The sequence below is a fragment of the Protopterus annectens genome, chromosome 1.part1, assembly GCF_019279795.1.
Source record: "Protopterus annectens isolate FY-2018-M chromosome 1.part1, PAN1.0, whole genome shotgun sequence".
Classification (NCBI taxonomy): domain Eukaryota; kingdom Metazoa; phylum Chordata; order Ceratodontiformes; family Protopteridae; genus Protopterus; species Protopterus annectens.
The window spans coordinates 1224723838-1224748106 of record NC_056726.1 but is presented as its reverse complement, the minus strand read 5'-3'; positions in this window follow the sequence as shown (position 1 = coordinate 1224748106).

Sequence of the window (24269 nt, the reverse complement as noted above, 5' to 3'; positions counted from 1 at the left end):
GTATGATGAAATTGGTACTTCAAGCAAGCTCCATCCCCACAATACCAGTCTTGCCATACTGATGGAGCTGTCTACATGAGGGCTTTGTATGGACTCAGAGGTCCAGCCACATTCTCAGGCAGCTTTGTCACTATATGCAGACAGGTTATTGCAGTTCATTAACAGAGAATGCTTCTGAATCACACTATTTTCTCTGGCCATAGAGACTCATCATTGGCTTCAATGCCACGGCATTTTGTAGTACTGAATTAATCAGATTCTGCCCACCCACACACCAGAATAGCGATGGCAGGATGAGAGAGAGGCCATTTTCCCTAACTAATCCAGTGTCTTGGAATCTGGAATAGAATTCAGAGGCTCCTTCATTTATTTAAGAGCTAAACAGAAGCTGGTGGTTTTATTCTATTTATATTATATGTACTGATCCTCAAGCACCTGTACATGAATTAGCACTGCACAAATTCAATAACAATACACAGGTGAGTCCATACTTTTATGTGCCAAACTAAGGAGTTTGCAAACATTTAACTACTCACTGATGCATACAGCAAGTCTGGCTATGTAGAAGTGCACTGTCTTACCAAACACCTGTCCTTCATTCCTTTACCAACATGAGGGTGCACAACACAGAAAAAAGCAAAACATCTTTGGTTCCACATCTCCACTCCATTCACTTACAGGGAATGCTTGAATTATTTTCTTTATTAGTTTGACTATCTGAGCCAAGTTACCTTTTTCAGTAAATTACTGACTTCCTTCTGAGTTTTGTTACAGACCATATTCTAAACAGCATTTTGAAGCTATGCTTAAATGGTTTCAGCCTTAAAACAAAAGCTAGTTTAGTTTTTTTTTTGTTTGTTTGTTTCCATCCACAACCCCTTTTTCCACATAGGATTAGGGTGCCATTTCAACAGTGATGATCATCTAGAGACAAGATTTACACCATCAGGTGGCTACACCTGCCACTGTTGTGCTTCCTTACCACACAGTCACATGCACACTCACACCTGTGGTTAATTTAGGGTGTCAAATTCACCTATTGCATACCTTTGGAATGTGAGTAAAAACTGGCACAAACCCACATGAACTCAAGAGGACATGCAGGCTCCCACATGAACATAGTGAGGACATGCAGACTCCACAACAAAGGCACCACAGCTGAGAATCAAACCGGAGAACATCTTGCTGTGAAATGACAACACTATCCATTGCAACATCGTGCACTCTGCTTTTTGTTTAACCTCTGAAAATATGTTCATAGTTCCTGTCAAGTAGCAGAACAGATTTTGATTGCAGTAAATGAGACTGAAAATGTGTAACATCTATCATTAAGTCAGACAGATCTCTGCTAAGCAGTTTGTTTACAAAGAAAAATGACTGTTACTGGTAGCTGTCATCTAATGTTATTTTTTTTCAATATACAGTTAGATTTCTGTTGGAAGAATTAGTGACCTAATTATTTGTTTCATAAATGTAAATGTACAAATTCCTTTTCATTTGATTACATTGATTTCTTACAGTCAGCAGATACATTGAAGCCCTGGTTAGAGAGGGTATCTTTGTTTCTAACTCCTTCACTTAACGGGGAAGAATACCTAGTGAACTCTAAGCCATTTGATATGCATGCAGGCACTAGTCTATCACCCTTTTACCAGAACATTCCTGGGTTTTGTCACTGATCATATTGTTTATATTCCCGGAATTCAGACTACAGATTCTATTACATTTGCAGAATTGGTAAAATAATTTGTTATAACTATTTTCCAGCATTTAGTGCCCAGAGGCAAATTCTTTATTCAGAGCATTACCATATCAGCATATGACATTCCAAGCTGTCATTTGTTTTGCCATATGAGCTCAAAATAACATGAATTCTAAATAATTGAAGCTAAGTGACAGTCTTGCTTATATTAAAAAAAAACAGGGAAGGTGTGCAACTATACAGAACTGTAGGACATAACCCAAATGGCTAATGGAAACAGTTACATTAAATGTATATGATTCACCTGTGCTTTGAGGTCAGCCTATGTGCCTATAGACAACATATGCCTCTGGCACTTTATCTAATGTTAGGGGTCACTATCACTGCTGCTATAGGAAAAAAATCTGAATGGGGCATATATCAGTGATATAAACTTAAACCACCATACAGCATGTACTGTAAATGTATACCTAGTACCTGTTTGAAATTTAAGAATGACTAGAGTGTAACTGCCACTTCTCTATGCGTATTCCAGCTACTGTACATTAAAGTCTCATGGTGACTAGAGAAAACAACGGTGTGTAAAAGCTGCATTGTCAGATAAATCAGTCGTTGGTAGTACCTTCATCTGATGACTCTGTTTAAAATCATTTCAGTTATGCAGACTTAATATTTACATAGTCCTGCTAAATAAGTTTAACACAATAATAAAGGACTACAGTTTTCATGAATATTTTGTTTGTTCAGCAAAAAATGTCATCACTTGAGAAAATTGACTGACAGTTTTGCACTTTAGCCTCACTTCAGCCACACTGTCAGCCATCTGTTCAAAGCTGTTGCTGACACAGACACAAGTTGCCTTGCCCTGCATTACCTCCCAGCTCAACAAAATAATTTAAACATTACTACCCTAGTCACCACCACTTTGCAACACTCAGGATCTGCAAATCTCTCACTAGAACTAAAGCTACAATATGATCAGCAAAACTGCAATTTAATCATGCAGAAATAAAGGTGAAGCCCAGTGCTGAAAGTCAGCCACACACAGTATAGTTATAAAACACCAATTAACAGTAGTGGAGACTTGAAACATACCACTGGTTAATGATGTCTGGTATTATAATGTTTCATATGACAAATCCCTAGTACTGCGGTGAATAGTAGCATTAATGTTATAGATTAGAAGTGCAACCAGTCAGCAAAATCAATTCTTCCATAATTTTCTAAAGCGTAATAATGTTGGGACACATAACTTTGTTACATTAGGAAATTCTCTGCAGTGCTATGACAACTACTTTATGCAATAATGTGGAAATGCAGTCTCCTACTGAACTCACACACACATCTACTCTCTCAAACAGTAACACATGCACTTTACTTCTCATAAAAACAGAAAGACTTAATTTAAATTCCATACATACACATACTTTCCCTCACATACAGAAGCCCGGTTTAAATGACACACACACACATACACTTACCTTCTTTTTAAAATGAACGACCACACTGGCACACGTAGATTTAACCCCTCTCTTAACTTTACTACTAGTTTAACTTCCGCGTGACTGCTGAACATCTTTGCATCTACGTTGGCGTGCGTGTCACATGCATGTTCCTCCTTAAAGGAGAAGACTCGTCATTTAATTGTTGAAGCTTCCTGGCCAACCTGCAGGCTGCACCTACAAAAGTGGGAGTGCACTTGCCCCTCCCCTTTGCCCTATGGTTCTGCTGCCTGCATAATTAGAAAAGTAAATTAAAATGAATAAATACTTGCAAATTGTGCCCTTTACATGGCCAGCCTGTACGGCGCCCTAGGCGTTTGCCTAGTTTGCCTATGTCTAAGGCCAGCCGTGCAGAGGAAACAGAAATTTCAGAATTCTGATCAGAAGAAACATAAGCAAATTCAGTCCTAGGTCTCTTAGAGGAAGAAGGTTGGCTTCCTCTGATTAAAGTAATAAGGTCTTCAGCCATTCTTATCATTTGTTTTTTAGGCATAGATGCCTGACCATGCAGTCTGGGCGTCGGTTTTCTAGGCATGGATCAAGTTTTTAGGCCTTGAAGAAGAAGAAGAAGATGGCGTTGGTTTAATATGCAAGTCAGTAGGCCTGAATACACCCTCAGAAACCGGTGCCTGCACAGCGGCTCCGGACCCATCCAAGGTAGAGACATCTGCAGGTATCATAGTTGAAGCATCTCGCGGCTTACTGGACTCCAAATGGGTCTCAGTAGAGGCCTGCGAATCTGAAGTAGCAGGTATCAGGGGCTGCGAAAGCACCTCACTGAGTACCAGTGAACTGGCAACTAGCTTAGGAGAAGTGTTGTCGGCAGCTTTGGACCTATGCGGTCTGTCTCTGTCTTTATCTTTGCATTTTTTCAGAATGTCAGTAGTCAGATGGCTTACCGAAGCCACATCTGGGTAATTGAACTGAGTACCAAAATATTTAGAAGCATAAATATACTGAAAACGAATAGTTTGTTGTTTAAATAAAGCACAAAACTGACAGCAAGGTACGTCGTGGTCAGGGCCTAGGCAAGGAATACAGTACGAATGAAAATCTTTATGAGGTATTTGCTTTCCACAAGAAATACAATTATTGACTTTTACTGACATTGGTTTGGAGCAAGAAAAAGTTTCCCCAACGGGGTACTTAGCTTAGTTGAAGACTTCGATTCTGAAACTTGAAAACAAAAATTTCAGGAGTTGGCCGACAGGCACTTGCAAACTGCTTCTGCTTCGGGCACCGCACAGCATGAAAGACTGGTGTAATGGCATCAGCTACATGCTTTATACCCCTGACTACCTGATGTCATGGAAGATGAGACAGCAACCGACGCAGGACCCAAGACTTTGATAATCAGGCCGACTGAGGACTACTGCAAGCAGATAACCCCCAAATGTGATGACTGCAACACTAAAACACGAAGAACATCCTACTTGCATTAATCTGCGTCATGCACATGCCCCGCCCTTTTCCCTTTCTCAGATGGTTCTGCACATGCTCCCCTGCTAGTGCTTCAGAAGCCCGAGTTGCTACATAAACCCAGGTTGTCTGGGCTGTAGTCAGGGCCTTTTCTCTACATGCCATGGATTTAGCCTAATTATAGCATCTTTGATGCAAAGTACCGCCAATTGTTAAAATAATCAAATTTGTTATGTATAAATATTCAGTCCCACTCTCTGTGTTATTAAAACTTAAGTGCAACCAGTGTAACTGCATAGTGCAAGCTGCAGCACTGTATACCAACGTACAATTTAGCAGCAAGAAAAACAAGCTTCGTATAACATGACCAGTGCTTTCTTCATTACTGTACAAATATCCTGTATTTAACAATAAATCATAATACTTAGCTTATTGTCAAACTTAGATCTGCCCTGAAGAACATAAGTGCGAGTTAAATAATGACTGCAGAGTTTTATCATACATATTGATGTTTTCTATACTTAATTCTATTTGAATTTTGCTAACCAGATGTAATAAATCATGCTGTAAAGTAAAAGAGGCAGTTTTTTTAATGACTTCAATTCAAATAATGTTTGCAATATTAAGACTGTTAGGAAAGAAGTGACAAAAAGTAAAATGAAGAGTGGAAGGGGTGTAGGAACTCTAGGGAAACTAGTAAAGGGCTACAGATCTGCCAAGAAAGGCAAACCCAACAGATGGATTTATTTGTTAAGTGGATTACCAATTTGGTCCAGGTCAACAGACATGGTAACCTATTTCTCTAATGCAGAAATCTTAGTCAATCAATTAAAGCTTAACCAAACCTAACCCCTCTGCTTATTTTCTCTTTATACTGACTCAAACAGCAACACTTCCATAATTGAAAGGATTCTCTCCTGGCGTACTTGCAATGTTCTCCAAGAAACTCTAATACTAGCCTGGGGAATCATTAAAGGGCCTAATGAACAGCTCACACTAGACAGGCCCTGCTCCCATGACTCATTATTTTCTGATTCAGAGACATGCTAGTTGCGAAGATGTAAGACTACATTACTGGCTAATTTGGATGTCTCTGAATCATAATTACTACCACAACATGAACACTGTGGTGGTACACTGTTGCTCATATACATATTGCTCCCTCCCCCCAACAATGCCCGCCACACAAGTACACAAAACAAACACACATACCACAGCCACTGTAACTTGCCCATGACTTGTCTGGCCCTTCCATGATTCCCATATCTAATGATCCTCATCCTGAAGTTGCTGCCATTATGGCACTTTTACTGTTAAATAGTCCCTAGTGGTTAGTGTTCCCCCACCCCGATACTCTTATTGCTGCCACTACTGTTACAACACTGAAGTTAAATGTATCCCTGGTGCTAGTGTTCCCCCCACCCCTGATACCCTTACTGCTTCCAGTGTTGTTAAAACACTGAAGTTAAATGTATCCCTGGAGGTTACCGTTCTCACCTGCTTGATTCCCATACTGATGCTAGTGCCATTAAGAGACTGAAGCTAAATGTTTCCATGGTGACTAATGCTCCTCCACACCCACTCCCTGTACTGTTTCCAGTGCTGTTAAAGCACTGACATTAAACATTTCCTGGCATCTAATGTTTCCCCCATCCCCAATCCCTATAGTGTGCTAGTGCCACTAAGGCACTAAAAATAATGTATCCCTGGTGTCTAGTGTTTTCTCCCAACCCCGATCCCAGTACCATGGTCACGGTAAGTAGTGAAACATGACATTTTGTTCATATTCAGTACCATGATGAGGGGTGCCTGCCATGCTGAGCTATGTGGCTGAGCAATTTCTTGAATTGTTCAGCATATAGATACCTTCCTGGAGGTGGTTTCATGGAAGAAAGCACATGGTTAATTAGCATTCAGAATGGCCGTGGAACCAGTCCTGTGCAGTGTTGCATATCTTCATGCTACAGCACCATGCAGCACCAGGTTAGGGCAGTTGTTTAATGCCAAAAATATACAGAGACAGGTATACAGAAGTGTATATGTCACAGTAGTTTGATGAATCCCCCAGATGATGTTATTTCAGATTCTACTAATAACTCCTCTGCTACCACACTCAACTTACTTGGCTTTACTCTACTAATTAAAAGTCCTACTAGATTTTATAAAACAACCAACAAATACATCACTCTTGACTGGATTTTAACCAACACCCCAGCAAAATAAACACTTCAGGTACACTGTCAGACACATTAAGTGACCATTAGCCAACATTTCCAATTCATCACTGGAAAAACATACAAAAATCCACAAATACTAATCAAGTTTGAAAAGTAAAGATTTTTTTAAAACATGAGTTTATTGAGAATCAATCTTTTAACAAGAAAAAAACTCATAAAAGGTAAAAAGCAATGCTAGAACAACTTAAAACATTCATACATATTGTCAAGATGTTACCATATTCTGCTGTGAAAATAAATGAGTAATGTATGCCAGGTCCGGTGATTTAGAAAGTAATAAAAATTGATCAATGACAACTGGTCCATGTATTCCCACTGAAAAGTTACTGAAATATCTTTTTGACAAAAGTTTGCTGTATCTCAAATAGCAGTGACAAGAAAGTCCCAAATTTAATTATAACTATGTACATATTAAAAATAAAACAGAAGGTATACATAAACCACAGGGTTTTGGATGATAAAACACATAAGCAGTCAGTAAAGAGCTTAAACTTGTAAAGGCCTTGTTCAATATTTACTTTACCAATATTACACACAGATGTAGTGATCCTTTATAGAGTCCAGTTAGACATCCAACCAGGGTTGGCTATCTCCCATTTTTTTTTACACAGGAAAGGACCCACAAGGAGATGGAGATCCCAGTTCTATGCCCTTAGCTTTAATAAGCTTTTGAGGGCTTGTATAGTAGGAGCGGACCTCTGCTTCCATCTTCTAGTTATACACTTCTTGGATAACAGCAAAAGTAGGTTACAGACATTTAGCTGGTATTGTGACACACCAGTAATATGGGGCACTCCTAATAAATACATACTTAGGTTAAGGAGCTTAGGGTTTAAACTCATTCCTACCAAAACGGCTGGAAGATCATTCTTAAAATTCCTTAAAATGGAACATCCCAGAACATATGGTTGCCAATCTGCCATGCCTGTACCTAAACATCTCCGAAAGAGAGATGAGGTGTTGGGAATATCCTTGAAAGTCTCACTAGGGTACAGAAGCATTTCAATAAACATTGCCAACCAAAAAAAGGGCATTTTCTTGAATTGGTTGCATATCGGGCTCTTGTACTAGCTTAAGTGACTTAAGTCACCATTACCTCTCTTGCTTTTCATGTATTACATCCAAATTTGGTTTCCTTTAACTCCATTCTTTCCTTCTAATCCTGCTGTCTGTCTTTTATCATCCTAGGAACCTCCAAACGTACTCGCTCCTCCAACTCTATACTGTTACCTTTCCACTTATAGTAAATCCCTGTATGTAAATCACTCATAAAACGTTTCCCTTTAATAATGCCTCCTTGCTCTCCTGTCTTTTCCTAATTGCATTTTTTCTACTTTCATTAATACCCTGTCCACAGCCCTCCTTTTCTTTACACACAACGTATCTTAACACTGCTTTGCAACTTCTTTTTCCCTTCTTCTGAAAATAACCATTGTGCTAAAGTTATTCATTTTGTATTATATTCTTCTGTATTCTATATTTTTTTTCTTGGTAGTGTAGCAATGTGTAATTTTGCAGAGGTTTTCTCCCCAGTTTCCCCAGTAAAGGAGTCTTGCACAATCTAGTCAACCATCCCGATAAACTCAAATAATAAAATTTAAAGGCCCTTTTCAGCCATGACTTGGATCAGAGGCAAACATGATGATATAAAATATAAAAAGTACTGAACATCTGTTATAACTCATTCTTTGAGTGTTAACTTTATTAATTTAGGGTCATGGGGGAACCAGAGCCTATCACAGCATTCAGCAGGCACAAGGCACTGAAAGTGATTCTGGTCAAGATGCCAGTCTGTCACAGAGCACTTACATGCCCCCACACACATTGCATGAAAATCTATGGAAAATCTAAGGAGAGCAAATTCACCTACTGTTTGTCTGTGTTTAGAATGTAAAAGGAAACTAACGCACAGAGCACAAACTCATGCAGACAAGAGAGTACATATGTAGACTCCACAGGGAAGGCACCCCTGATAAGAAATGAAATAGAAGACTAGGCAATGTGTGATTGCACCTTTAACTGCTGCTCTTCTGTACTGCTCCAGTTATGACATGAGATAAACAATAGGGCTATACATATTGGTGAACAGTTACAGTTACATAACAATACATGACATTAAACCATAAGCAGTATAAACAATGACATAAAATTACCATAAGGATTGCATGATAAAAAAATAGGCATAATGAGCAAACACAGTGTATAAGGACAACATGGAAGAAGAAGCTTAATGTAGAAAACATAAAGAGAAATTACATAGGCAAAAGGTACTCACTAGGCAGACATACATAAGGCAGGAGAGAATATGTACGTAATGTGAGGGATGTTATTGAGTTTTCCAATTTCTTCATAAATTTTGTGTATAATATAGCTAGAATAAGTTTTTAGAAAAAGAAGTTATGTCTTACCATAACGTTCCATCTGTGTTGTAGATCTTTATTCATTTATTACTGTTAGGACTTCAGTTCTGTCTTCGGAACCGACACGGCTGTTACCATGCTCCCGCCAGCCAAAAACTCTCAGTTAAGACCTACCCCCAATGCCCCTCTCATAGTCTCTTCAGATCAAGTTTGCCCGCCCTTATAGTATAGAAGTAATAAAATTGACAATAGGTGGCCCTGTCTGAGCAAATACCTTAACTAATAAGGAAATCCTGAAAAACGGAACAGTCCACTGTATAAAACAGTAATCCGCACACCTGTCCCAAAACCACTCAAGGAAGCTCCAACATAGCACCAGTCGTCACGATGTAAAATCAAATACAATACGTTCTGATGAAGTCTATGTATGATGAAAGCACTTAACGGAATGTTTTATAATCAATTTTTATAATAAATTTGTATTTGATTTACATCGTGACGACTGGTGCTGTGCTGGAGCTTCCTTGAGTGGTTTTGGGACAGGTGTGCGGATTACTCTTTTAATAAGGAAATCCTAAAGTCTACCAGGAGTCCAGGCAGGGGGAAAGGAGGACGGGAAGTAATGAATGAACGAATAAAGATCTACAAAACAGATGGAACATTATGGTAAGACATAGCTTCTTTATGTGATGTTGCAAATCTTTATTCATTCCTTACTGTTAGGACCGAGTCCCCAGATACTTGAGTCCTGGGTGGCCCTAAGGAAGGACATTCCTGAGCACTATAGAACCAAAAGATGCTCATCCCCTGGAGGCCAAATCCAATTTGTAATGAGTGATAAAGGTATGAGGTCTTGCCCATGTAGTTGCTGCGCAGATATCATCCATAGAGGCTCTGGAATGAAAAGCCGCTGAAGTAGCCATCGATCTAGTAGAGTAAGCCTTTATTCTGGAAGGTAAGGACACTTTGTTCTGATGGTAGATGAAAGTAATAGTGTTTCTGAGCCAAGAAGATAAAGTCATTTCGGAGACAGGCCTACCCAATCTGGGTTCTGCAAAGGCCACAAACAATTGATCCATTTTTAGTTTTGTCCAAGTAGAAACGAAGTTGCCTATGAACATCAAGGGTATGCAGAAGGTATTCCCCTCTATTTGAATGATGAGGAAAGAAAAGATTGATTAATGGAAAAATCAGAAATGACCTTGGGCAAAAAGGAGGGGTCAGTACGTAGGGACACTCTTTCCCTATGAAAAATCAAGCAAGGCCTCTTGAAACTCAAGGCCTGCAACTCATATACTCTTCTCACTGAGGTAAGGGCTACTAGAAGTAGAGTTTTCCAAGACAAAAATTTTATATCACAGGAGTTAGAGGGATTGAAGGGAGGACTAGTCAATGACTGAAACACTAGAGAAAAGTTCCATGGCTCCATAGGATGCTTGACCGGTGGTTTAACATGTAATACACCTTTCGTGAAGGTTTTACATAGTCGGTGAGACGTAACAGAAGAATTGTAAATTTCATTGTGAAAATTTACAATGGCTGCTAAATGCACAGTAATTGTCGATGCTGGAGCTCCTGCGTGTAATAGGGTAGTCAGGTATTGTAGAACCTTCTGAATAGGCATGGAAAAGGGATCTATGTTATGTTCTTTGGCCCATCAAGAGAACCTAGTCCACTTACTAGAATAAATTTTAATGGTAGAAGGTTTGTGCGAAGCCAGAAGAATCTCGTGAATAGGAGATGAAATATCAGGTAGCCTAGCAATCATCAGAAGTGGAGGAACCAAGCTGTGAGATTGAGGCTGTGGAGATTGGGGTGAATCAGTCCCTGAGGATGAGGCAGCAGACCTTGGGACTGAGCCAGGATCCACGGTCTGTGAATCAGATGAGGCCATATGAAAGGGAACCAGGCTTGATGGGGGCAATAAGGATCACTCTGCTTCTCAACCTTTGGCTTTCTGGAGGAATTTTGGGATGAGAGGAAATGGGGGAAAGGCATACAACAGACCCGGGGGCCAATTGTGCATCAGAGCATCCCTTGGTGACTCCCACTGAGGGGGGGGGGGCAGGGCAAAATAGCTTTGGCATTTGTTCTTTAGGGGAGAAGCAAACAGGTCATAGCAAGGCCTTCCCCAATGGCGGAAGATCTGATCTGCTATTATTGGATTGAGGGACCATTCATGAGGCATCAAAATGTTCCTGCTCAGACTGTCTACAATAAGACTGGAACTCCTGGGAATGTGCGCTGCTATGAGAAAGTGGTTTGAAGCCATCACCCAATGCCAAATTCTGATGGCTTCCCAACACAGGGGGTAAGACCTGGTTCCGCCTTGTTTGTTGATGTACCAGATGACTGACATGTTGTCCGACTGAATTGCAATGGTCCCGGAAGGAAGGGATGTGTGGAATGCTTGCAATGCTAAGAGAACTGCCCTCAACTCTAGGACATTTATGTGCAAATTGACCTCCATAGGGAACCAGGTGCCTTGGACTGCCTTTCCCTGGAAATGCCCCCCCCCCCACTCTAACAGGGAAGCTTCCATGGTCATCGTGGCCCTGGGCTGGGGAAGGCAGAATGGTCAACACCAAAGATTTGATTCTGGCTTCATCCACCAAAGCATTTCTTTCTTGTAAAGGTTTGTAAGGCGTATCATGTGGTCGAGTGGGTGGGTAAAAGATCAACCATTGTGATGAAAGGAGCCACTGTACTAGTCTCATGTGCAACCTCACCAGTGGAACTAAGGTAATGGCTGCTGCCATAGATCCCAATAGCTGTAGTACAAGGCATGCTGGTACAAATGTCTGTGAGAGGAGGAATTGAATCTGGCTTCTTATTTTTGACAGCCTGTGAGGAGGAAGGGAAGCTTGACAGGACATTGTGTCGAAGATCGCTCCAATGAATTCCAGTGCTCTTGTTGGAGATATTTGTGATTTGTCCATGTTGATCATGATATCTAAGCAAAGAGCAAGGCCTTGAGTGTAAGAGAGACTGAGAATGAGATGATTCATGGTCATGGCAGTAAGGAGCCAATTGTCTAAATATGGAAACACCTGGAATCCCTGTAGTCGGAGATGAGCTACTATGACTGCCATACATTTGGTGAACACTCTGGGGGCTGTCAAGAGACCAAAGAGCAGTACCCTGAACTGATAGTGATTGGCTCCCAGCCAGAAGCAGAGAAATCTCTGGGAGTGTTTGTCCATCATTATGTGGTAATATGCATCCTGGAGGTCTATAGAGCACATCCAGTTGTCCTTCCCCAGAAAGGGAAGGATGGACTGTACCATGACCATCCAGAATTTTTGAGGTTTTATGAATTTGTTTATTAAGCTGAGATCCAGGATTGGTCTCCAGTCCCCTGTCTTTTTTGGCACTAAAAAGAATCTCAAGTAAAACCTGAATCCTCTCTGGTCTGGTGGGACTGGCTGGATGACTCTTTTTCTTAGCAGCTTTTCGATTTGTAAGGCTGCTTCCTCCCCCTGACTGAGTGGGACATCAGGGATTCATTTTATGGGTCTGAGAGTAAGATTGAATAAGATACGACAGCCTCTGGATATTATTCTCTGCACCCACGCATCCATTGTTATGAGTTGCCAGCCCTGTAGATGCAGGGAAAATCGACCCCCGACTGCTTCCAGAGGAAAGCAATTGGGCCGCTGTTCAGGAGTGCTGGAAGGGTCAGCCGGAGAACAAATCTCTAGTGCCCTGGTTGTGTGGATGCCCTCTGCCCCGAAAGGGGGGTCTTCCGAATGAGTTGACCCCTCTGCCCCAGGGGGATTGCTCATCACGAGTGTCATGAAAATATCCTTGGGATTTCTTGAACCACAGTCTTCCTCCCCTCTGGTTCCTGGAGTAGGAACTCTGGGGGGGTGGAAAAACGTATGCACACAGCAGACAAGGTCTTTCTGTCCTTCTCACTATGTAATAGTGTGTCTCTTACTTTGGGACCAAAAAGGGAAGATTCGTCAACAGATGCATTGACAAAGGAAGATTTAAAGGGGTCCACAAAATCACACAAACGCATCCAAGCATGCTGTCTCATGACGATGCCTGATGCGACTGCTCGAGCTGCTACCTCGGTAGTGTGAGAGATCAAGCGCATTGAGGAGTTCGAGATGGATAGCTAGCTATAGCTATTGGGTAGCTAGCTGAGAGGCAATAGTATCACACACCTCCTCAGGCAGTACCCCCACCAAAGAGGCAGACATTTCTGAGATTAGGTCTCTTTGGAGATGAGTAAAATGTGCCAGATAATTTAATGACCGAATGGCAAAGGTTGCTGAAGCATAGGTCCACTTCCCCAGTCTGTCCATAGCCCAAGACTCCCTGTTCGGGGGATGAACAGTGGAACTATCTTCTGCCAGTTCCCTCTTGGTGGCCGCCACCACAACCATGGAATCAACTACAAGCTGCTTGGACCAATTGGGCTGGTCTTCAGGAGTGGATAAAATTTTATCTGGCCTCTGGGGGACAGGTTCTATGTTGTCCAGGACCTTCCAGGCACGCTGCACAATATGTTTAATAAGCTCATCCACAGGTGGGGTCACCCAGGAAGTAGATGGTAGAGCAGAGAAGGCCTGTAAGAACACCAATTCCTCTGAAGAAGTGAGGTCACTGAAAAACCAATCAGTAAAAACAAAATGAAAACTCCAGCAAAGCTAGAACTTCCACTGAGTGACTTCCCAAACCTGTTGGCCTGAAATTGTCCATTAAAATGACGAAACAAGTCATGGGCATTCAGAATCGCCAATTAGCTGAAACACCTGATGTTCATAAGGATCATTTGCATATATCCCATGTGCCTCTGATACAAGAGGTTTGGGAGGCCACTCAATGGAAGTTCTAGCTTTGCTGGAATTTTATTTTGTTTTTCCTCTGAAGAAGTGTTGGAGGGCTTCCAGTCTCCCCTCTGCTTGAGGATCTTGAGACTGTCTCCAAATGAGACGTCTTTCGGGGGAGACCGTGTGGACCCTTCTCCCTCATCACAATTGGTGTCTTCAGTGATGGATTCCTCAGGGGAATCAAGATGCTTCCTCTTGCACAGTTTCTTCTGGGTGGCTCCCCAGTGGGATCTTCTGAGGAGGACTCCTCTGAAAGGGTTCCCTACAAGGGAAGGTCTTGCAGCTCCCATGTTCAGGATCCCAGAGTAGGGGGTTGGGACAGCTGCATGCTAGAGGGGGCTTCTGGTGCCGATGCCAATGGTGCCAACTGTGAGCATGTTGAGGCAAGGACCCTCTCCATTACCTGGAAAGCAGGCCCACCCGAGGAGGGATGGGATCCCGGAACCGAGAAGGACAACCTCGGAACTGGGGTCACACCCCGCCCTGAGGAGCCAGCCTCAAGGTGAGGAGCTCCAAGAGGACCAGTAGCTGCATGGGGAGCCATGGCCATAGATGGCGCCACCGAAAAAATAGGCACCGTACTAAGAGCCATGGTGCCGACAGCCCAATCACTGCTCTGAGAGTGCTCCAGTTCCAACAGTGCCATTGCACCGAGTAATCAGTTCCGACAGGGAAGCCTCCACTGTCGGAGCCGAGACAGAATGCACTGGGATGGCCATCGGTACCGAGGTCTCCGAGACCTGGGAGGAGGCCAGAGGAGGATAAACTGGTGAATATGCCATGAGAGGTTCCATTCCATGAGGGAAGGAAGACCTAGCAGGGGTGGGTAATCCTCTAGCAGCCAAAAGCTGGTCCACAACCCTCACTACATCTTGTTCTGAAAGACTCCTGGTGGATCTGAAGGATGCTGCCGATGGAGATTCTGATCTCTCAAGAAATGGACTAAACTGGTGTCCCAAAAAGGGTCATAAGATGGACAATATCTGGTTCTGGGATGGTGCTTGACCTTCGAACCGACGGTGTCAGTATCGGTGAAATCTTGATGAGTGGATGGGAAATAGAAAATTCACCCCAGGGATCACTCCAGTGGCTCTACTCGACAGAGGCACTGGGAACTAAGGTCAGGTGGCATGATGCCAGGGTAATCCTATGGGTTAGGCTTGTAAAGGCCCCAGTGCCATTAGCCTAGTACACACCTATGAACCTGTGTATTTTATTTATTTACTTAATAATGGCAAATGTTTTTATTGATCTTTTTTTTTTCAGAAGGCTTCCATTGTTTACTCCTCAGTGGTGAGGTTCTAGAGGATGGGAAGAATGCCACAGTGGTTCCAGTCTATGAGGTGGAGCTAGAATTGACCTAGGAAGCTATAGATCCACAAGACCAACCTCAATAGTACTGAGGGTCTTGGACATGAATGAAAAGGAGAGCCAATTTCGTAAAGAACAACAAAGTTAATGAGCACTAAAATGGATTTCTGAAAAAACAGTCCAGTATGAAACAGATTTAGAACTAGGTTATACTGGGACTGGACAGAGGAAGTCTGGCCAATGCTGCACCTCCTCACTTTTAAGTTTTTAATTTTAAATTCCTTAACCAGGATAGAACACTAATCACAAGTGATAAATTTCACTCTCAGCACAGGTAAGAGAAGACAGGTTTACATTTCAGCAAAAAGCAACAAGATTGTAAACAGATTACATGTCAATTGCATACTATTACTAATAAAACAGGACTGAATTAGTCATACAACTCAAGGCAAATAGAGAAGAAATATACTTATGAAAATTAAAGGTACAATGTTCAACTCAGACTTTAGAAAATACTTTTTTTCCCATGAAAAAGACAGTTGTCAAATGGAACATGTTACTTAAATGGGAAATGGCGCTCAAGACTACAGAGTCCTTCAACAAGGTTTGGTATGATTGTGAGCCAAGAGAAGGCACGTGTGAGACAAATGAAATACATTAACTACAGAAATATGGCAAACTACAGAGGCAATTTGTCTTTCTATGCCACTGCAATTACATAATTAAATGCAAAGCTACTAAGAAAGACTTAACAGGTTGAAAGATCAGTACAGGACTGTTGAGGGTTGGGGGTTGGCAGAATGGTTAAGGCATTTACCAAACAGACACAGGATACAAGGTTTGATTCTCATCTTTGACAGAAACTGGCTGTGCTTTAAATGGTCCACAAGGGCAGCTACCTAGTACTTACCGTATTTATTCGAGTATAACGCGCAAAATTTTATACCAAAAAAAGAAATCAAAGTTTGGGTGCGCGTTATAAACGAGGGCTGGGGTGGGGTTTTATACCGATTTTTAATCGAAAATTAGGGGTGCGCGTTATACACGAGTGCGCGTTATACTCAAATAAATACGGTACATATAAACCTATGATCTTAAACAGTGACCCATGTCAGCATTTATCCTTTTTTGTTCATTTGTTTGTAGATTGACAACGGCAGGGTACAGACTTCCTTTGCATCTTTTTTTTCTCTCTCCAGGATATCCAATTAATTTCTAACTCTGACAAAATTCTGTTTTTATGAAAATATTGAAAAAACTGACACAGACTTGCAAAGATGCATATTAAGTTACTGTAGGCTACTGTGAGACTTACTGGGTTGTTGACTTCTGATGATTTAGGTTCATAGGTTCATACTAGGCTATCTGCCCTAGGGCATTTATAAGCCTAGCCAGAGTGTGTGTGGCTTTCACCACCCCTTAGGATGAGAATACTATACCCATTAGTTTGCTGTGCCTCTGTCCAGCAGTGACACAGAGATGATTCCTGGGGTAAACCTACGATCTCCCATCCACTCGACAAGATTTCTCTTGAATAGAGTCAGTGAGGGGCTCTGCCTCACATGGACTGGGATTCTGTTCCATAGTGTAGGGAGTCTCTGGGTGATGAATCTGTCCCTCCAGCACATCCTATTTATATCCGTGTTGAGGTTTAAGTCTCTTGCTCTCGTGGCTCTGGTGGATTTGGATTTTTTGAGGTGGAGCATGTCCATTAATTCCGGGTTGGACATGGCCTTGTATGTCAGGCACAGATCACCTCTGAGCAGACGGTATGCGTCTGAATAGAGCTGGAGTTTCTTCAGTCGGGCAGCGTATGACATATGTTTGAGCCCCTTTATCCTTTTGGTGAGGAACTTTTGGGGTCTTTCCACTGCTGCAGGTGTCGGGTAAGGTACATTCCGAATGGGGCGTTGTACTCAATCATTGGTCTGATAAGTGAAGAGTACAGGGGTACAATGACCTCTCCTGATCTGGATGTGAATCCCTTCATGATCAGGTGGGCAATGTAGAAGGTCTTCCTAACCACTTTGGCAATGTGAGTGTCAAAAGAGAGGTTACTGTCAACTTGGGTCCCCTGGTCTCTGATAACGTCTTCTGTGTTTAATGGATTACCACCTATGTGGTAATTAGGGGTTACCTTGTTTTTCCCAAAGGGTATGACTATACATTTTTTGGCATTTAGCTTAAGGCCATGGCTCTGGCACCAGTTATCCATTTCTATGAGACCTCTCTGGAGGATGTCTGTGTCTGATGGAGTGTCAATTATGGTGCCCAGTTTGCAGTCATCTGCAAATTTTGTCAGCCACAATCCCCCTATGTTTGCCTGCACTTCAGAAAAATAAATGCCGAACAAGAGGGGCCCAGGACTGAGCCCTGTGGGACACCGCCGTGACCGGCTTAAAGTCTGACATGGCACCAGCAACTCTAACCCTGTGGGTTCTGTCCTTGAGCCAGTTTGCAACCCATCTTGTGACATATGGGTTTACATCTAAGCTGGTGAGCTTTTCTATGATGCCCGAGTGGGGTATTGTGTCGAACGCTTTTGCTAGGTCAAGGTAGGCTGTGTGAACTGCCTTACCCTCATCAATGGCCTTAGTGACTGTTCGAAAAAGTCGACCAAGTTCAAGAGGCAGGATCTGCCCTTGACAAAGCCAAATTGGGTAGGATCCAGTGTCTGTAGGTCCCCAATGTCTTTATTTATGAGTTCCATTATGATCCTCTCCATAGCTTTGCAGGCAAGGCTCGTCAAGCTTATGGGGCGGTAATTTCCAGGGTCCGTAGAAGCACCGCCTTTGTGGAGTGGGACCACAGTTGCCATACGCCATTCTTTGGGTACGTATCCTGTAGTAAGGCTAAGATTAAACAGCAGCCTTATGTGTGGGTTTAGTTCCTCATTGAGTTCATGTAGCACACAGCCGGGGACACTGTCTGGTCCCATTGATGCTGTGTTTTTTGCTTTAGAGAGAGCAGCTCTCACCTGGGCATCTGAGAAGTTTGGGAGGCTAGACTCTGGTGGGATAGATATTTCTCCTTTGGGGGGGAGGGGAGAAATTTGCACTGAACCTGTCTGCCAGTATGTTGGCAATGTCTGTGGGTTCAGTGATTTTTGTATCATTTTGGACTAATTCTGAGCATATCTGGGAGTTTCCACCCAGGTTTCTAACATAGCTAAAGAAGGCCTTATGATTGTCTTTTGTGTCATTAGCGATTTTTCTCTCAAAGTTGGCCTTGGATGATTTTATGAGTGATCGTAGTTTTTTGCTAGTAGTGATCAGAGATGCCTTCCCTTTTAGGGATTTTGCTCTGTCATGTAGTAGCTTTCTCCTCTTGTTGTAGAGTTTGTTAATGGCTGGGGTCCACCAGACCGGGCGCCTACCTTTGGTGGAAAGGGTCTTGATTTTATTAGGGATTGCTTGATCCATACATTCCTGGAGGTGCTCGTAGAAGGCATTTGTAAGGGATTCAGCAGCGTGGGTTGTGGTTTCCACTGGCTCGGGGGCCTTGAAGGATACCACTCCAGTCTTAAGAAGTGTGAAGTTTGCTTTTGAGAAGTTCTTCACTGTGGTCTTTTTTGCTGGGGTTGGGGGTGGGATGTGGATCTCCAATGAGATTAATTTATGGTCTGATCTAACCAATGAGGGATATACTTCCGGTATGGAGCATTTTGTCCCCATGTTTGTGATGATCAGATCTAGTATATTTTCTCCTCTTGTGGGAATGGTGACTAGTTGTTCCATAGCATTTGAGTTTATGAACTCCAGGAACCTTTGGGCTAGGGTGTTGGGGCTTGAGTAATGTTCCCAGTCTATGTTTGGGTAGTTGAAGTCACCCAATATGATGGTGTTTGGAGAGACATTCATACTCTCCAGTGTCTTCAGGAAGGCTGTGTGGGTGTCCTGAGTTTGAGAGGGTGGTCTGTAGCATGCTACAAACTGTAGGCCAGTTTTACCTATGGTTAATTGCACCTGGATGGTCTCCGATGCTTTGTGCATTGCCACTAACCTGGAGGTGTGGGTATCCTTTATGAATATGGATACTCCCCCTCCTTTTGTGGTTCGGTCTGGATTTTGGGGCCGGAACGCATGATATGAGGTATAACCTGATAGTGCTGGGGTGCTCTCAGGAGCCTTGAACCAGGTTTCAGTCACAGCACAGACATCGATGTTCTCCATACTGAGGAGGGCTTCGAGGGCATGCATCTTGAGGTTTAGACTTCTGGCATTGAGCAGTATTACCCTTAGTTTTTCTCCATTTTTGTTTTCTAGGGCGGTAGGTTTATCATTTGAGCCTTGCCTAAAAAAGGCACTATGGAGGTGGCAAGAGCCTTTGCCAATATCCGGAAGCCCAGGGGTGACAGGTGCAGGCCGTCCCTTGCGAAGCAGCGTGGCTTGTCAAGCATGTCATCCCAGGCAGACAGACATTGGATCCCCTTAGAATGACACCAGTAATTAAGCCAATTATTAAAGCTGATCATTTTGTCTCTGTATTGTGGCATCATTCTTGGTGAGGGTAGGATACTGCTCAGGGTCAGGGTCATACCGAACTGGGCTACATAATCTGAGAGCTCCTCTATGTCTCTTTTCATGTAGTCCAGGGAGGTACGTCTCAGGTCGTTCACACCGGCATGGACAATGACTGAGTCATACTTGTACTTGCTGTGGAGTGACCTGAGTGCTTGTGTTATGTGGCGGATTCTAGCGCCTGACAGGCAGCTTACTGTGATCTTTTCCTTGTTCAGTCTGGTGAGTGGAACGTCAGTGTGTCTGACTATGGAGTCACCTATAACAAGTGTGTCTGGCATTGTGTTTGGCCTTAAGGGCTGTGACTGTTTAGCACACTGACTTTGAGAACTATGTGTTGCATGTCTTATGTCTTGAGGTGGCAGTTGCTTGGGTGTCTGCTTTGGAGGCCTCTGTAGTTTTGGTAGATTTTTGATCAGTGCCTCCGAGTATGTCTTTGTGTGTTTATGTGTTTGTTTTGCAGTTGTGATAGTTCTATGTGAAACTGGGTTTGTGGTGTGCATGGTTTCCTTCTCCTCCTGTCTGGTCTTGCCAGTCCTGAGTTGAGAGAGCTCAGCCTCCAGTTTGGCTATATAGTTGCATCTCTCACATGTATTTGTGTTTTGTGGGAGAAGGAGTGGGTTGTCTCTGTACATGAGGCAATTGTAACATTGCCTCAAGATGCCCAGATTCACCAGCTGAACAGGAGAGGACGCTAGCAACTGACCCTTCGACATGCTAGAAAAAGTGAAAAAGTTTGCTGTGTAACTGAGTCAGAAGGGACCTATAGGGAACTGGGTACTCAAGGGGATTCTAGGCTAATGTAGTACTTTGATTAGTATATAAGTACTTTACCTATATAAAAATGCTTTAGGAGCAAGTGCTGAGCTTTTGAGATAGAGAATAGACTGCTTAGATTGCAAGTAGAGAAGTTCTAAGAGAAAAATTGAAGAGCAGACTTTACGGAGCCAGAAATAGTTTAACCTTGTTTAACCGGCGCTGCCCGATGGTGCTCTATGGGCAACTCCACGCTAAATCACGCAAAAGCACGCTAAAGCGAGCTTTATTACAGGGGGCTGAAAAGAGCTAGGAATTGACCCAAAATGGCCAATAGACTACAAGTTTCTGGCTGGAACCACTCCTCTAGGGACAAATAGGCTGCTCAGTGCTTCCCACTCCCACTGGTGAACAAAGACGCTTCCTTTTATCCAAATAAGGATATGGAATAGCACAGGAACCAAGACAAAGCCCAGAGATCAGCAAACTCTGAAGACTGGACTATTCTAGTTCAGTAAGGCGGGAAAACAAGATTTTTTTTTGTTTTTGTCTTTTTTGCAGAAAACAGAGGAAAAACAGACAGTAAATGCTATAAATGCTTTTAAACGGCTAGCGCACTTGAGTTTGTTAGCCTACAGGTAAAATTAAGCAACAAATAACTTTTTAAAAGTGCAAAACAGTTAATCAACACAAAAACAGTTTAAATAAAATGCAGAGCTGTATAAACAGGCGAAAATGCAGTCGTTAAGCAGTAAATAATCAAAAAGCCAGAAAAAAATACTTAAATCTGGAAAAAGTCACTCTTTTGCTCTCTGCTGCTTGTAGAACTCTGCAGGACACCACGAGGAGTGGTGCTGAGTTGAATACAAGCGAAAAAGCGTGCTAAAGCGGGCTTTATTACAGGGGGTTGAAAAGAGCTAGGAATTGACCCAAAATGGCCAATAGACTACAAGTTTCTGGCTGGAACCACTCCTCTAGGGACAAATAGGCTGCTCAGTGCTCCCCACTCCCTCTGGTGAACAAAGGCGCTTCCTTTTATCCAAATAAGGATATGGAATAGCACAGGAGCCAAGACAAGGCCCAGAGATCAGCAAACTCTGAAGACTGGACTATTCTAGTTCAGTAAGGCGGGAAAACAAGATTTTTTTTTTGTTTGTTTTTTTCTTTTTTGCAGAAAACAGAGGAAAAACAGACAGTAAATGCTATAAATGCTTTTAAACAGCTAGCACACTTGAGTGTGTTAGCCTACAGGTAAAATTAAGCAACAAATAACTTTTTAAAAGTGCAAAACAGTTAATCAACACAAAAACAGTTTAAATAGAATGCAGAGCTGTATAAACAGGCGAAAATGCAGTCGCTAAGCAGTGAATAATCAAAAAGCCAGAAAAAAATACTTAAATCAGGAAAAAGTCACTCTTTTGCTCTCTGCTGCTTGTAGAACTCTGCAGGACACCACGAGGAGCGGTGCTGAATTGAATACAAGTGAAAAAGCGCGCTAAAGCGGGCTTTATTACAGGGGGCTGAAAAGAGATAGAAATTGACCCAAAATGGCCAATAGACTACAAGTTTCTGGCTGGAACCACTCCTCTAGGGACAAATAGGCTGCTCAGTGCTCCCCACTCCCACTGGTGAACAAAGATGCTTCCTTTTATCCAAATAAGGATATGGAATAGCACAGGAACCAAGACAAAGCCCAGAGATCAGCAAACTCTGAAGACTGGACTATTCTAGTTCAGTAAGGCGGGAAAACAAGATTTTTTTTTTTGTTTTTTTTCTTTTTTGCAGAAAACAGAGGAAAAACAGACAGTAAATGCTATAAATGCTTTTAAACGGCTAGCGCACTTGAGTGTGTTAGCCTACAGGTAAAATTAAGCAACAAATAACTTTTTAAAAGTGCAAAACAGTTAATCAACACAAAAACAGTTTAAATAGAATGCAGAGCTGTATAAACAGGCGAAAATGCAGTCGCTAAGCAGTAAATAATCAAAAAGCCAGAAAAAAATACTTAAATCAGTTATAGCAAATACAGTTATAACAAATGCTCTGAAATATACTGTATATTTCCAAAATGTTTGAGAAGGACAGTCAGAACACAAGAAGGTTCAGGCGAAAGAGAAAAAAAAAAGTTTTGTTTTACTTTTTGAAAGGGAAAAAGGAGGAACTGAAGGCCTTATCAAATGTTCTCTCTGTATTAGGCAGAATGAGCTAATGACACTAGACTGGGAGGTGTGTCACAGTAGGGGTGGGCAACTGCAAAGCCACCAAGTATAAGAGCAAGACACCAACAGGGAGGGAGGGTGGGACAAAATAGCCTACAGACAGCAAGCACTAGAGAGACAAATGAAAGTTTTTAAACAGTTAAGGATTTGTGAAGATATTGAATAGACAAAGTGCTTTATATATATTAAATTGTAAAAACAGTAATCTGTAAAAATAATCAAAAAAAAAATCAAGATACTTATATTTCCAGCTCAGTTGCGGTCAACAACTTCTCCAGTCTTGTAAAGACAGAAACCCTACCAAAGTTAGGGCTTAAAAACCAGAACAGCTTCTTCTTTTTTTTTTTTTTACAAGAACACAAAAGAACCAGCCCCCACTAGCCAAAAGATAATTACACAGAGGAAATGTTTCAATTTACACAATAGCCTACAGACAGCAAGCACTAGAGAGACAAATGAAAGGTTTTAAACAGATAAGGATTTGTGAAGATACTGAATAGACAAAGTGCTTTATATATATTAAATTTTAAAAACAGTAATCTGTAAAAATAATCAAAAAAAAAAATCAAGATACTTATATTTCCAGCTCAGTTGCGGTCAACAACTTCTCCAGTCTTTGCCAAGGGCCACAGTGTTGTGTCAGGAATCTTAACAACAAGAAAACATTCTAATTAAATCTGATTATATTTGACTGTGGAAACTGACCAAGTAGCTTAGAAAATGAAACCTTTTTCAGTCTATGGCAGCAGTCTGCGGATTACAGTACATGGTACCGTACCATGTTTGGATTAGGTTTAGGGAGTTTGGTGTCTTTTCACTGGGCAGTGATAGCAGTTCTTTTCAAAGGCTTTTAGGTTAACAGGTTTGTAAAAATGCAATGAGACTGATCTTTTGGTGTTTTCTGGTAACATCAAGGTAGTTTTTTAGAAAAAAATTTAGCTTTTGTTTCCAGCCTCATGTTTATGTGCTGCTGTTTATTAAATCAAAGATTTTGTGATGCTGCTCCAAAGCATTTTGTTTTATTTTTCCATTAGTCCATAACATGATGTACATAACTGAGCTGTGAAAATGTGTATATAGCTCATAAACTGCTTTTAAAGTTGGCAGATTCCAAACACTTACATGACTAGTTATTTTCGTTGCAGCCATCTTGTCATTTCTAACAGCTGCAGAGTGTTTTTTTTTTTTTTTTTTTTTTTGCAATTATTTATACTGGTGATGAATGCTGAAAGGTTTTTTTCTTTGAATTTCAAACTTTTTAACTTTAAAGCAAAATTAGAGAGCAAGAAGAACTCAAACGGCGAGCAGTTGTAATGGGTACGGCCAAACTCCTCCCTTTTATTAGTATTTTCTATGATCAAAAGCAGAAAAGGCTTCATGCGCGTGATACAAATGTGATATA